The sequence below is a fragment of the Chiloscyllium punctatum genome, chromosome 26 (genome assembly GCF_047496795.1).
Source record: "Chiloscyllium punctatum isolate Juve2018m chromosome 26, sChiPun1.3, whole genome shotgun sequence".
Taxonomy (NCBI): Eukaryota; Metazoa; Chordata; class Chondrichthyes; order Orectolobiformes; family Hemiscylliidae; genus Chiloscyllium; species Chiloscyllium punctatum.
In genome coordinates this window covers 41,823,426-41,839,763 of record NC_092764.1, presented here as the reverse complement: position 1 = coordinate 41,839,763, position 16,338 = coordinate 41,823,426, and positions in this window count along the sequence as shown.

Below are 16,338 nucleotides of genomic sequence, written 5' to 3'. Positions count from 1 at the left end.
AGGACGAGACTGTAACATTTCTGGAGTGCCACAAACATCCCACATGCAGGTGCAAGTTAGTTATTACAGTTATTTTAGATGGCACATGACTTATAGATAACAGCATTTGTGTCAACACAACATATTGAACTGTGTTGTTCATTTTCTTAAATGGGCGGTCATCTGACATCATAGATTTGTACCCCCACCAAAACGTTGCTTTGGTTTAAAAAAATGCAAATAAATTTTTTGCTGTCAAAAAGGTGATGTGCAGTTCTCACTAATTACTTCCAAAAATAAAATTGTTGACAGGTATCACCACAGTAGCATTTTTTTTCAACTGCTCAGTGCATGTACAAGTTCAGCGAATTATTTGGTCAAGGCAGCAGTGTGATTAATGTTATTAGGCTTGCAAAGTTGCCATTTTGGCTCATTTTTCAAATATTTTATTTCAAAGCTCTTTGCATCTTTTCTATTTGTACCTTCATTATTGAGCACAGCATCACTGATTCCCTGAATATTTTTTCTTCATTGTTTTCATCTTATTGATTTGATTTGGTACAAGTGCAATCCTGCACAGTGATAGTGCTAAATATATCACTGCCATTCTTTCACTGTCAATAGGTCAAAATCCTGGAATTTAACACTGGGTGTTTCCGAATTTGATCAGTCCCAGTAAAGGTCCACAATTGCTTTTGAGACATCCTCAAATGCTTTTGCTCAAGGGTGAGGAGTGAAGAACTGACTCTTTCTAAATTCAATGCATCCCCTGGTTGGTCACAATTTTCATCTAAAAATGATCCCTTTCCTTATGGATACCATATCACATCTAAATATATTGATATTTTAAAAGGAGCCAAATTTACCAGGCATTTTTACCTTTGGGTAAGAAAGACAACAAAATGGGATACACATATACACAGATTAGAAAAGTGAATTGAGTAAAAATGTGCCAGCTAATAAGAATAATGAATCATTCTATGTGTTCTATGAAGGGTAAATGGCAGAGTATTGTGGCTGTTAATTTTGGACGATACTGCTAATACCAATGTTGATAATGAGGCAATTGATTTTGAGATTCCTGGCTCTGAAAACAAGTTGCACGACCTTTGTGCTTTTTGACGATGATTTCACTGGTTGGCTTGGCTTCTGACACTTTGAGCAGGTAGGGGTAGGTCTTTCTTCACCTGCAGCACAGGGAAGTCTAACAACTGCAGTGAAACTGTAGTCAAATTGCAGACCAGTTCACACAAGCACATGTCCCATCAATACCCTGAGATTAAGAGTGCAGGGATTTTTAACCTGCGTTCTTCTGTATTTCTGAGAAGATAAAACAGTCTGGAATAAAGGAAATGACTTTGCTTGTAGGTGGAGGGGCGGGAGGGGTAATGAATTTTTGATTTGCAATTCATTCTTTTAAGTCTCTCTGCTTGATGTTTCCCCTGATACATTACAGGTATGACATTCCATGGGGTCACACCAGGATTTTCAACAGTCATAGAGTCAAAGAGTCATAGAGATGTACAGCACGGAAACAGACCCTTCAGTCCAACCTATCCATGCTGACCAGATATCCCAACCCAATCTAGTCCCACTTGCCAGCACCCGGCCCATATTCCTCCAAACCCTTCCTATTCATATACCCATCCAAATGCCTCTTAACTGTTGCAATTGTACCAGCCACCACCACTTCCTTTGGCAGCTCATTCCATACACGTACCACCATCTGTGTGAAAAGGTTGCCCTGTAGGTCTCTTGTATATCTTTCCCCTCTCACCCTAAACCTATGCCCTCTAGTTCTGGACTCCCCGACCCCAGGGAAAAGACTTTGCCTATTTATCCTATCCATGCCCCTCATAATTTTGTAAACCTCTATAAGGTCACCTCTCAGCCTCCGACACTCCAGGGAAAACAGCCCCAGCCTGTTCAGCCTGTCCCTATAGCTCAAATCCTCCAACCCTGGCAACGTCCTTGTAAATCTTTTCTGAACCCTTTCAAGTTTCACAACATCTTTCTGATAGGAAGGAGACTAGAATTGCACGCAATATTCCAACAGTGGCCTAACCAATGTCTTGTACAGCCGCAACATGATCTCCCAACTCCTGTACTCAATACTCTGACCAATAAAGGAAAGCATACCAAACGCCATCTTCACTATCCTAGCTACCAGCGACTGCACTTTCAAGGAGCTATGAACCTGCACTCCAAGGTCTCTTTGTTCAGCAACACTCTCTAGGACCTTACCATTCAGTGTATAAGTCCTAATAAGATTTGTTTTCTCAAAATGCAGCACCTTGCATTTATCTGAATTAAACTCCATCTGCCACTTCTCAGCCCATCAGCCCATTGGCCCATCTGGTCAAGATCCTGTTGTAATCTGAGGTAACCCTCTTCGCTGTCCACTACAACTCCAATTTTGGTGTCGTCTGCAAACTTACTGACTGTACCTCTTATGCTCGCATCATGCTCTGGTTTCTCTTCAGTCAGTGAATTCCAATCTCAGGATTTTATTTAACAGCTATTAACAGCCAGTAGTTCTTTTTAGATACACATGTATAAAATTTCAGTCTGTCCATAATTCATGTTTATGATCCACTGTCATAACACCCTGTACCTCAAGGACTGCAGTGGTTTAAGAATGTAGCTCACTGCTGTTGAATATTATTGACATCCAATAAAAAACAGTTAAAGTTGCAATGGAGGATAAATGGAGGTGCGCTAACACAACTCCCATTATCTCCAGGGTAAATTAAAACTTGGCTCCACAAACTAGTTATTGACATATTATTTTATGTTTTAAAAATGTGAACAGAAACTATTACCAAGAGAATGTATGCTCTTAGTTTGCCTTTTTCCATTTTGTGTGGCGGGCTACTTTGATGAAAGCTGTTTTGAACTGAAGAATATCCTTCGACTTGAAAGTAACCATAATAGATCTTTCAGTCCTGTCGGGAGATAGCTTAGTTATACACTAAAGGGAATCAGCATCTTTTAGTGGAAAGCGTAACAAAAGCACAAGTATATTTGAACATTTCTCCTTTCTATCCTGCATGCGAAATGATGAATGAGAAATTCAATGGGTACTGCATTGACAATTTGTCATTTTGAATTCTTAAAAGAGAATATTGCAAGAGTATTTATATTTATGTTGTTACAACATTCAATCAGTGCCCATATTACTACAAAGTGAGCAGTAAGCTTCATTCACCCACTGCCAAAATACTGTAATTCGATAATTCACAGAAACGGGAATGTTACCATGAACGTACGATGTGTGTATGTGTGTGTGTGTGTGTGTATATGTGTGTGATATATACATATTATTTCTGTTTGCTCAGAAATATTCATTATTTTTCCTCTTTATAAACTAATATTACAAACCGTTTAGAGTTTGTGGAAAATTTAAATTACCATATGCTTCTGCAGTTTTTTTTAATGAATTGCTATTCAAATTGTTACGAATTGGTTCAGTGACCTGAGGCAGATTCGAATCTCAGCATTGACCTTTTATACCAAAAATACATTTCGCAGCATTGAGATTGATTTTCTTTCTGAGCTCGAATGATTAATGCAAAACTCAGAGCAATAACTATAAATCTAATTTTCATGATAAAAGTTGTAAAACAGTTTAATTTTTTTTCCACTCTGTTGATTTGGTCTTAACAAAGAACAGAAGGTAGCAATCTTGCATGCAGTCATTTCAGCAATCGCTGGTCTCCACTCAGTACACATAATGTACTTCCATTCCCTTCAAAGACACTGGGTACACACATTGTGCAAAATGTCATTCATAAGAAACTAGCTATTCATCTTTTGAGACAACTTCACACCTATGGGACCAGGCACCTGGTATCTGAGAAGTTTTATTCCTTAATTCCTTTTAAATGTAATAATCAGCTGAATTCAGCAAAATTAGATAGCACTATCGTGCTATCATGCTTCAGTTAGCATGGCTGGTCTCAGAATGATCAATACACTAATTATATTGCTAACATTCAGTCAAATTAAAACAGAAATTTTATATCTATTTATGAATTAGTGAAGATTGAAGAAACTGCATGTTTGGTTTTCTCACTGACTTTCCAACCTGACATGATTTGGAACAGGGAGAAAGCGAGGACTTGCAGATGCTGGAGATCAGAGTTGAGAGTGGGGTGTTGGAAAAGCACAGCAGGTCAGGCAGCATCTGAGGAGCAGGAGAATCGATGTTTCAGCAAGAGCCCTTCATCAGGAATGATTTGGAACAGTAATGACTTGTAATTTGCAGCATTCATATTGACATTATCCCCACATCTCACCTGTTATTGAGGAATTCTACATAACCTCGGTACCAATCTCATTTTTACCTAAGAACCCAACATTAATCCTTATGCGTTATAAATTATATATTGGACCCAAATTCATTCTTCATCAAATGCCTGTAGTAAATAAGAAAAAAGTCATTGGAACTATGTATTCTGAATTCCTACACTTAAAGATAAATAGTTTACATGAACCAGGAGTATAATCCCACAGTTTTATCACCTCAATCTTTGTTCCTACACTTCAGCCTGTTTCATGATTCAACACTGATCAGTCTATCCATCTACTGTGATGCTTATTTACAGAATAAAGTGATGCAATCTGTACTCTAGCTGGCTTTAATCAATCACCTACTTTTTGATACTCATTAAACTTTCTGTTTTGGTTTCTTGCTTTTTGTTACATGTATTGTCCTAACATGCAATGCTTTTCATCCTTTGTTTTTCTGTCTCAAGTTTGGGTTCCATAGCACAATTTGAGGAGAAAAGCAAAATACCATGTTTGTGGAAATTTGAAAATAAAAACCGAAAATGTTGCAATATTCAGCAGGTCAGAAAGCGTTTATGGACAGAGAGATGCAAGTAGACAGAGTTAATGTTTCAAGTCCAAGATCTTTAATTAGGAACTGAAGACAAGGGGTCGAACGTTATGTTTTTTTGACTAAGGTGTCAGTTTTGTTGAGTTTATTGGAAGGTTTCTCATCTCCTGTAAAGATATTGGGACATTCATATTGCAGCAACTGAGTAAGTCTCACTTTTCATTCCAATGCAATTCCCACAGGTTAATAGAGTCAGGAGCATCTGAGGAGCAGGAGAATCGATGTTTCGGCAAGAGCCCTTCATCAGGAATGATTTGGAACAGTAATGACTTGTAATTCGCAGCACTCCATTGCAGTACCTCAGCAGCTGGCCTAGTGATTGTTGGAAACCAGGCATCTCCTCAGCGCTAGGCAGAAAATTACTCCACAGTGTTGGTTATTAAGCACGTCATCTAAGGACACAGGCAGATGCAAGAGTAACAGACATTGGAGGCATTGGGCAAACTGACTTGAAAGTTTATGGACCACACCAGCGCTAATCTGCATCTGGCTTGTGAGTGTGTATCTGCCTGCATACACAGGTTGGTAGCTGCCTTGGTGAGCCAGGTCTAGCACCCTTAGTGTCTGCTGCATGTACACATGCAGTCCTATACTCCATTGTTGTACCACTCCAGATGCCCATTCCTCTCAAAGAGACAGGTTGTTAGCAGTTGGCACCCATAGTGAGGAGAAAGCACATACATCCTCACCTGCACCCCAAGAAGTCTCCTCTTGGTACACACCAGAGGTGACTGGGGTCCTCCACCTCCACCCTATCTGTCTCCCTCCCTGCAACAATGGGAATGAAGGTTAAGAGGCTAACCATCCTTAGTACTACACAATGTTCTAACTCTATATGAATGCTAGCTCTCCTGTTCATAGCATCATATACTAACATGAAACTTTGTCAGGATTAAATAAGGAGTTTCAGATATCGTGAAGGCTTCCATCTGTTTGCAATCTTAACCTTATTAAACAGCGTGATCTATACAGGAAGAACAAAGTGTTAAGCTGCACTTACATTTAGATTACACAGAGGATGCTGATCTCAACAACATTAAAACATTTACAATTAGTAAAAGATGACTCAGTGAAATTCAGTTCCATTGAACAGCTTTCACAAAGATATCCTGCCTGTGTTGCTTTGGCCAATGCTGCAGTGCAGTTGGATGCTGAAGTTGCTGCTTTGTCTGAAGAACATCCTCATCATTGGAACACCAGCTTTCATGTATTTCCCATGTCCACCTCGTAGCCTCAGTCTATCCTCCATTTGTCTGAGCAGAGATTCCAAGGATTGAAGAGTATCCCCAATTTGTATGGGACTAGTACCAAACCCAGACTTGACCTGGACAGAAACCTGATATAAAGGGGCATTCCTGTAACCCTCGTTGGCCCCAGCAGCATAAGGTGCTGGATTGCAGAAACACAGGATATCTGACCACCAGCTTTTATCACAGTATAGTGTCACAAGGTTAGTCCCTTTTTTTTAAAAGCTGTTCCTTGGCTCAAGGATACTATGTCCTTGATTTTTTTCAGAGGGGTAATAGACCAGGCCAGGCTCTGATTAGTTTGGTTTGGTATAGAGATGAAAAGGATTTTGAGAGGCCTTTTGTTTATATGTAAACAGATGAGACTTCAGGCTGAAGTGGTCATGTTTTAGAAGTGACCTGTATAGGGAAAGGGGAGTGGTCATCTCTCTAGCTGAGCAGTTTAGTTCAGTCTTGAACTGGTGAGAAGTCCAACAGGGAGCTATGTGGAAACTCTCTCTCTCTCTCTCTCTCTCTCTTTCTGCCCTTCAACCTGTAAGCATGTGTTCCATTTATACTGGGTTTTAACGGGAATTTGCTTATTGGGATTATTGTGTATATTCAGAACAGCATAATTAAGTCTAGTTTGGATAGATTGAGTTCTGTAGGAGTTCTTTATTCTGTTCTTTGTGTTTCATTGTATAATTTTGTGAATAAATCTTTCTGTTTTAAAATCTTGTCGTCAACCTAGCTAACTTAAACCGGGTAATTTTCACTGTACACTTACTGAAACAAATTGCAAAGTTATGGGTCTGGGCTGCCTGCTTAAGAATGTTTTGAATGGTCTGGCCTAGACCATAACAATAGCAGCACTGTCCTTCTCTTGTGTGCATGGCATTCTTTGGAAGTGGTATGACTGTCGTGTCCTGCATCTTCACTGCATCATGAGGGCACCTATGGCTAGAAACTCCACAGTAGGGACCAGATCCATATCCAATGGAGATTAATGCCAGTTCCGGGCTTCCTCATCCATTCTGTCCCTCATCCATTATGTCCCTCATTCATTTGTGTACGAGTCTTTAATGCAGTGGCCACAGCTCTGTGCCGAGATCCATTGGGGATTGTTACAATGAGCCTCTTTAGACATCAGAAACAAAGCAGCTTCTCAGTAATATGATCATTCAGCAGTCACAGCACATGAAAATAACATTTGAAAAATATAAGATCTTAAGGTATAGGAGTGAAATTAGGCCATTCAGCCATTTGTGTCTGCTTCACTATTTGATCATGGCTGATATGTCACTCAGCCCCATTCTCTTACCTTCTCCCAGTAACCCTTGATTCTCTTATCAATCAAGAACCTATCAAGAATAATTAAGAATCTGTCTTTAGTACACTTAATGACTTGGCCTCCATAGCCCTCTGTGTCCATGAGTTCCACAGATTCAGTATCCTCTGACTAAAGAAATTCCTCTGCATCTCAGTTCTAAATGGTCCTCCCTTCATTCTGAGACTATGCCCCCAAGGTCCTAGTCTCCCCTACTAGTGGAAACATCTTTTCCATGTCCACTCAATTCAGGCATCTCGTATTCTGTAAGATTCAGATTCTCCCTCATCCTTCTCAAGACCATAGAGTACAGACCCAGAGACTTCAATCGCTCTTCATATGACAAGCCTTTCATCCCTGGGGTCATTCTTATAAACTTCCTTTGGAACCCATTCAAGGCTAGCTCATTCTCCCTTAGATATAGGGGCCCAAAACTGCTCACAATATTCCAAATGTAGTCTGGTCTCAGCCTGCTCCTGCCCCACTGAACTCATCTCTGCATACCTCGACACTGTCCTGACCCCCTTAGTCCAAGAACTCCCCACCTACATTCGGGACACCACCCACGCCCTCCACCTCCTCCATGATTTTCGCTTCCCCGGCTCCCAACACCTTATCTTTATGATGGACATCCAGTCCCTATACACTTCCATCCGCCATCATGAAGGCCTCAAAGCCCTCCCGCTGACCCAACCAGTACCCTTCCACTGACACCCTCCTTCGACTGACTGAACTGGTCCTCACTCTTAACAACTTCTTCCAATCCTCTCACTTTCTCCAAACCAAAGGAGTAACCATGGGCACCCGCATGGGCCCCAGCTATGCCTGCCTCTTCGTAGGATATGTGGAACAGTCCATCTTCCGCAGCTACACTGGCACCATACCCCACCTTTTCCTCCGCTACATCGATGATAGTATTGGCGCTACCTCATGCTCCCACGAGGAGGTTGAACAGTTCATCCACTTTACTAACACCTTCCATTCCGGCCTCAAATTTACCTGGACCGTCTCAGACTCCTCCCTCCCCTTCCTAGACCTCTCCATTTCTATCTCGGGCGACCGACTCAACACAGACATTTACTACAAACCGACGGACTCCCACAGCTACCTAGATTACACCTCCTCCCACCCTGCCCCCTGCAAAAACGCAATCCCATATTCTCAATTCCTTCGCCTCCGCTGCATCTGCTCCCAGGAGAACCAATTCCACTATCGAACAACTCAAATGGCCTCCTTCTTCAAAGACCGCAATATCCCCTCCGACGTGGTTGGTGAAGCTCTCCATCACATCTCCTCCACTTCCTGCTCCTCTGCCCTTGAGCCCCGCCCCTCCAATCGCCACCAGGACAGAATCCCATTGGTCCTCACCTTCCACCCCACCAACCTCTGGATACATCGTATCATCCTCCATCATTTCCGCTACCTCCAAACAGACCCCACCATCAGTGGTATATTTCCCTCCCCAACCCTATCAGCGTTCCGGAGAGACCACTCCCTCCGTGACTCCCTCATCAGGTCCACAACTCCCACCAACCCAACCTCCACTCCCGGCACCTTCCCCTGCAACTGCAAGAAGTGCAAAACTTGCGCCCACACCTCCCCCCTCACCTCCCTCCAAGGCCCCAATGGATCCTTCCATATCACTCACAAATTCACCTGCACCTCCACACACATCATTTACTGCATCCGCTGCACCCAATGTGGTCTCCTCTACATTGGGGAGACAGGCCGCCTACTTGCGGAACGATTCAGGGAACACCTCTGGGACACCTGCACCAACCAACCCAACTGCCCTGTGGCTGAACACTTTAACTCCCCCTCCCACTCCGCCAAGGACATGCAGGTCCTTGGCCTCCTCCATCGCCAGACCATGGCAACACGACGCCTGGAGGAAGAGCGCCTTATCTTCCGCCTAGGAACCCTCCAACCACACGAGATGAATGTAGATTTCTCCAGCTTCCTCATTTCCCCTCCCCCCACCTTATGTCAGTCTCAACCCCCGGATTCAGCACCGCCTTCTTGACCTGCAATCTTCTTCCCGACCTCTCCGCCCCCACCCCCTCTCCTATCACCCTCACCCTCACATCCTTCCACCTATCGTATTCTCAGCACCCCTCCCCCAAATTCCCCCCCCCCCCGCCCACCTTTTATCTCAGCCTGCTTAGCACACCAGCCTCATTCCTGAGGAAGGGCTTATGCCCGAAACGTCGATTTTCCTGCTCCTTGGATGCTGACCGACCTGCTGCGCTTTTTCCAGCAACACACTTTTCAACTCTGGTCTCCAGCATCTGCAGTCCTCACTTTCTCCTGGTCAAAGCCTTAGACAGTCTCAGCAGCATATTTCTGCTCTTGTGTTCTAGCCCTTTTGAATAGAATACTAACATTGCATTTGCCTTGCTCACCGTGAACTGACTCTGCATGTTAATCTTAAGAAAATCTTGAACTAGGACGCCCAAGTCCATTTGTGCTTCAGACTTCCAAAGCCTTTCCTTATTTAGAAAACAGCCTGTACATCTATTCTTCCTTCCAAAGTGCATAACTCCACACTTTTCTACACTATATTCCATCTTTCACTTCCTTGCCCACTCTCCTGGCCTGGCCAGGTCCTTCTGTAGCCTTTCTGCTTCCTTAACAGTACCTGTCCCTCCATGTATTTTTGTGTCATCTGAAAGACTTGAGTTTGAATCCTGCTGTGACGAGTGGTGGAATTTGAACTCAGTAAAAATCTGGCATCAAAAGTCTAAAGATTGTCAGGAAAATCCCATCTGGTTTGCTAATGCCATTTAGGGAAGGAAACTATCATCCTTACCTTGTTTGGCCTGCTTGTGACCCACAGTAATGGATCACTGGACAATTAAGGGTGGGCAATAAATGTTGGTTGAGACAGAGATGTCCACATCCTGTCAGTGAGTAAAAAGAAAATGCCCTCTGATGTGTTTTAGCAAGCCATTCAGTTGGGTCAAATCACTATGTAGCCTAGAATAGGGAATGGAATTTGATGATCTACATTGCAACAATCTAGGCACTAGACATGACAATGGCAATCCCAGGCCTATAGACCCTACAAGCTGCAGACTTGTAATGGAATTGGGAGGGCTGTCCCACAGACTAATCAAACAACAGTCTAACATTTTTGCAAGCTGGAGCAACAGCACTTCATCTTCTGCCTAAGTACCTTCAGCCTTCACGACTCAACATTGAGCTTGACAATTTCAGAATATGAACATCCTCCTCTGTTTATTACCCACCCACACATGTCTAGGTCTTGTTCTGTATGGGTTGGACCCAGGGCAGACAACCTATTTTCAATCATTTACACCTCTTGTTAGCACCCTACTCAACATTTATCTCCCTCTTGGCTTATTGTCAACAATCCCTTTGTTTGTTTCTCATGTTTTTTTCTCTCTCTCGTTCTATCTCTCTGGGTATTGTCTATATGTATTCCATTCACACCTTCCCCAAGTTTAGCCCCCATCATCAGCATAATTAACACCATTTCCCAGCTATTTTCAATTCTGATGAAGGGTCACTGGACTTGGAACGTTAGCTCTGTTTATCTATTTACACGTGCTGTCAGATCTGCTGAGTTTCTTTGGAGCTCAGAAGATTAAGAGGTAACCTTATTGTGGTGTTCAAGCCCTTTCTCATTTCATTTAAAACAGTGGGTGTGGCAAAACACTTCAACTTTGCTGATATTGACCAAAATTAAATTTAGACTTTTTCTTTTCTTTAAGGTTCCTTGTCATGAAATAACTTATAGTTCTCCAATTAATAGCTAATTAAGGAAGAGAAAGAAGACATATGATGCATAATGGAATAATCATAGCAATAGAAATCAGGACGAGTATCTCAAAAGCAGGAGAGACGCTAAGGTTAGAATAAGGAAAGCTAAGAGGAAGCTTAAGGAAAGATGACAGACTGTACTAAAAACTAATAGCAAAAATGTTCTTCCAACATATTAACTGTAAAAGATTAGTGATGAATGGAGTGGGACCCATAAGGAACAAGCAGAGTAAGCTGCTCACTAAAGCAAAAGGTATGCTAGAAGTTGTAAATAAGTACTTTGTTTCTGTCTTTACCAAATTAGAAAATGGTGATGATGGTCAAGTTGAAAATGGAAGGGGGTGGGGGTGGGGGTGGGGGTGGTTGAGCAACTGAGCAATATAGTGATAGATAAAGAAGAGGTGCTAGAAAGGCTGGCAGCACTCCAGGTAGAGAAGTCAGAAGGCCCAGATAGGATGCATCCTAGCTTGTTGAGGGAGATGAGGGAGCAAATTGTGGAGCCATTGGTAGAAATTTTCCAGGGCTCCCTGACCACAGGGACTGGACAATTGCAAGAGAGACACTGCTTAACAAAGCAGCAAAGGATAACCCTATAAGCTGTGGTGGAAGTGAGGATGGCAGGTGCTGGAGATTAGAGTCAAGATTAGAGTGGTGCTGGAAAAGCACAGCAGGTCAGGCAGCATCTGCGGAGCAGGGAAATTGATGTTTCGGGTAGAAATTTCCTGATAAAGGGTTTCTGCCTGAAATGTCAATTTTCCTGCTCCTCGGATTCTGCCCGACCTGCTGTGCAATTCCAGCACCATTCTAATCTTAACCCTACAAGCTCTGTCAGCTTAGTAGTGGGAAAACTGATGGAGGCCATACTATGAGATAAGATAAATATACACTTGGAGAAGAATAATTTACTACTAGACAGTCAACATAGCTTTGTCAAGAGCAGGTCATGTCTGTCAAATTTAATTGAGTTCTTTGACGAGGCGACACAGGCAGTGAATGAGGGTAGCACTGTGGTTTTGTATATTTGGACTTTCAGAAAGCACTTTGCATGGCACCACATGCCAGGTTGCTTAGCAAATTAGAAATGTTTAATATTGTTGGTCCTTGGCAGTATGATGGCTGTTTCTCAGATTAGAGGAAAGATGAATGTTGAGGACAATATCTCTATATTTGTAGATGATACTAAGCTGAGGAGAATAATGAGTTGTGAGACTAATGCTGAGGAATTCAGAGGGACACAGGCAAGTTGGCAGATGAAATTCAATGCTCAGAAGTGTGAGGTAATGCATTTTTGTAGAAGAAATACAGAGAGACAATGCAGGCTTAATGTTATAACCTTGAGGGGAGTCCAGGAGCAGAGGGACCTCAGAGTTCATATGCATAATTCTCCGAAGGTGACCAGGCAAATGGAAACACTTGTTAAGAAAGCTAATAGGATCATTGGGTTTATAAAGAAGTGCTTTCGGGCATAAAACCAAGGAACTGATGCTACACTTCAACAAATCATTGGTCAGGCCATGTTTGAAGTATTGTGTTTGGTTCTGGACACATTATTTAAGGAAGGATATTAAAACCCTGGAGAGAGTGCAAAGGTGATTTACTGGAATAATATCAGGAATGAGAGGTTTTAGATCCATGGAAAGATTAAAGAGATTGGGCTTATTCTCCTAGGAGCACAGAAGATTAAGAGGTGACCTTATTGTGGAGCTCAAATTTATGAACAATTTTTACAGGGTAAAGAAGGATATTCTATTTCCACAAATTTGTACACCAGTAACCAGGAGTCACAATTTGAAGATTCTCAGCAAGAGAGCCTGGAGTGAGGTGAGGAGAAACTTCTTTCTTCTGAGAGTTGTTAGGATTTGGAATGCACTGCCCAGGTGAGTGGTGGAGGCAGATTCCATTGGAGGTTTCAAAAAAGAGCTGAATATGTATTTGCAAGTGAAGAATTTAGAGGACTTCAGAAATAAGGCTGGAGACTAGGACTAACTGGGTAACTCTTTCAGGAGCCAGTACAGACGTGATGGGTCAAATGACCTCCTTCTGAATTATAAAATTCTATGTCTCTATGATGCAACGATTCTATTATTGGTTTTGGACAAGTGTTAAAAAGATCAGTATCAAACTAAAATTCCTTATTGATTTGCTTTTCCTTGGACTCACATTATAGTAGAGTCTGATTCTGTGCAATTTTATCACAAAATGGAAATAAAATGTGAATCATTTGTGTACAAATCATATATGCTACTGTACTGACATTTCTCATCTATAGTACTTTCTACAGCCTAAAGCATTGTTGGTTTATTTTCATGCTTTGTGTATTTTATACTGACAAAAGTATTGACAGAATCAACCTTGTATGTTGTTATGTACGAATGGACCTTTAGAAATCAATGTGGGTTACTTAATATCCACTGCATATTTAACGGTTGCTCAACTTTGGTACAAGGGTAGATTAATCCAAACAAAAATAGCTCTATATTTAATAAATTTCCAGTTACAAAGGCCTGACTGGTGAACTCAGTGATTACTCTAATTGCACATGAATGCAGGAAACTAAATAATTATCCTTCATCTTTCTAAATCAAACAGGAAATTAGCAACCAAAATGTGGAAGGAAGCAGGCTTTTGGTATCAAGGGTATTTCACACTGAATTATACATGACTGCATCAAGCAGTAGAATAAGGCTCTAAAGCAAGGGAATTAAAAATACTGATATGATTTAATTGGAATTGATTTTATTTTTCCCAGTCATCAGTTTAGTTTCATCAATTTACTTCATTCACCAATTCCACAGTAACAACTGTGGAGATAGCTGGTAGAGAGCAAAATTAGCTCTGCCTCCATTGAATATTTTCTAAATCATCTGCTAAAAAAAATCAGCATCAAGTATATTGCCTTTATCACCAAGTATGTGGTAGATTTGTATTGAGCAATATCTCACTGCATATTAAATCTTTTTTCACTATTATTTGTATAAGCTTTTGTTGACAAATAAAGACACTTGACTGGAGTTTTGATAGAATGTTTGCATCTTTCCTGCATTACAAAATCAGTTGTGCTGATAGTCTTGTCAATGTATGAACATGACAACTTTGAATACTTACTCCTATTAACTTCTGTTGTCTCAAATAGATGCCTCAAATCTTTTGCCCTTTTCTTCCAAAAGGAAGCTTGGAACTCTTTAATTTAGATTAGTCTAAAAATGCCATGTTTGTTTCAGACAAAACCATAGCTAGAAACATACTAGCCTAAACTGAAGAGGAAGATAGTCCATGCTATAAATATCTGAGTCGGTACACTCAACAATGTTCCTTGGTAGACAGGGATCTTATTATATAGTGCAAGGATATCTTCTTCTGGGAAGTTTGCCTCCATTTCTTATCCATAAATTAAATTAAGGAGCAACTAAGGAAAGTGTGAATGTATGCTTCTATTGTAGTTAGGAAATTAAGTGACTGTCCAACTCTCTTCTGTTATTCCTTTGTAACTTTCACAGTTTCAGTATTGTTGGCTTCTCATGGACTCATATAGATAGGAAAAATATGTAAATGTATTCATATTTTAGGACCCAGGATCACCTTGAGGAACCAATTGAGTTAAAGTACAAGGAAGCACAGACTAAAAAAGACACAGTACTGTGCATCAATTCATAATACCCATAATAGACCAATATGAGCTTTAACAATTCTGGCACCCATCTTTCTTATTGTCTCAGACCAATTTAATTTATTCATTCATTTATTAATTGTTTATTCAGACATGACACAGGAATCTAATCCAGCAGAGATTTTGGATAGTGACTAGAAGCTTGAGAATTTTCATTTTCTTGACTAGAAGTGCAGAAGTCAATTGTAGCTTTTTTTTATTATTCATTCACAGGATGTAGGAATTGTTGGAAAGGCCAACATTTATTGCCCATCCCTAACTGCCCAGAAGGCAGTTAAGAGTCAACTATATTGCTATAGTTCTGGAGTCACATGTAGGCCTGACGAGGTAAGAATGACAGTTTCCTTCCATGAAGGATATTAGTGAACCAGATGGGTTTTTCTGACAATCAACAATGATTCACAGTCATCATTAGACTCTTAATCCAGATTTTTATTGAATTCAAATTCCACTTTTGGTCATGGTGGGATTCAAACTGGAGTGCCCAGAACATTACCTGCATCTCTAGATAATACAGCAAGGCCATCGTCTCCTGTCTTTGTGCTCTGCTTGCTAAGTCAGCATAGAATGGTGTGCATTTCACTTAGGACCTAGAGTAACCAATTCAGCCATGGTATAAGTCCCTGGTGGGGAAAAGTTAACATTATTTACCTGGAAGCCATTTTCCTGATTTGGCTCAGAGTTCCATTTTGTGTCCCCAGCCAGAACTTGCTGGCTGTGCATTCCTTACTATGAGGTAATGTGAAAGGTTGTCCTTATCTTTCTTCTCAAGATAGTGTCTCCTCCCTTTGCTGAATGATCAGCGCAAGCTATAGAATCAGTCAAGCTGACATAGACTTTCCAATTAGTCCCCCTTCCTCCTCTGGTTATTGCCTCTTCACGATCATTCAGCCAATTAGGGATATCGCTGCTTAGTATTAGCAATCTGTGTAACTAGAGCAGGTGGTGATACCACTTGATCTGACCACTTGTGGAATGCATAATAGTGCTTTAGTTTTGAACTTAATGACTAACCTCTAATTTAGTACCAACTTATAAGCATGCCAAACTGTGTAATGAACAGTCAACTCCTAGCTGTTTTCTCTGTATAATTCTGTAGTATCCTGATATACTTTGGAATGACACCGAGCCACAGCTAGGACGGTGAATTCCCCATGATATATTGTGTAATAAACTAATCAGTTTGTAAGGACTGAGTCTGAGAGTTTTCTTCAACAGTCCCACAAATAAAACAAGCTCCATGGTTAATATTTGGTTATTTCCACAGCTGTCAGAGTGGTGAGTCTTTCTTTGTTGTTTGTTCAGACAATATAAGAAGCACTGACCAGGCCAGGATTTATTGCCCCCAAATTTAATTGCTGTTGAGATGGTGGTGCTGAGCCAATGTAACTCATGCGGTGTAGGTACACCTCACATTCCTTCAACACACCCACACCCACACCCACACACACACACA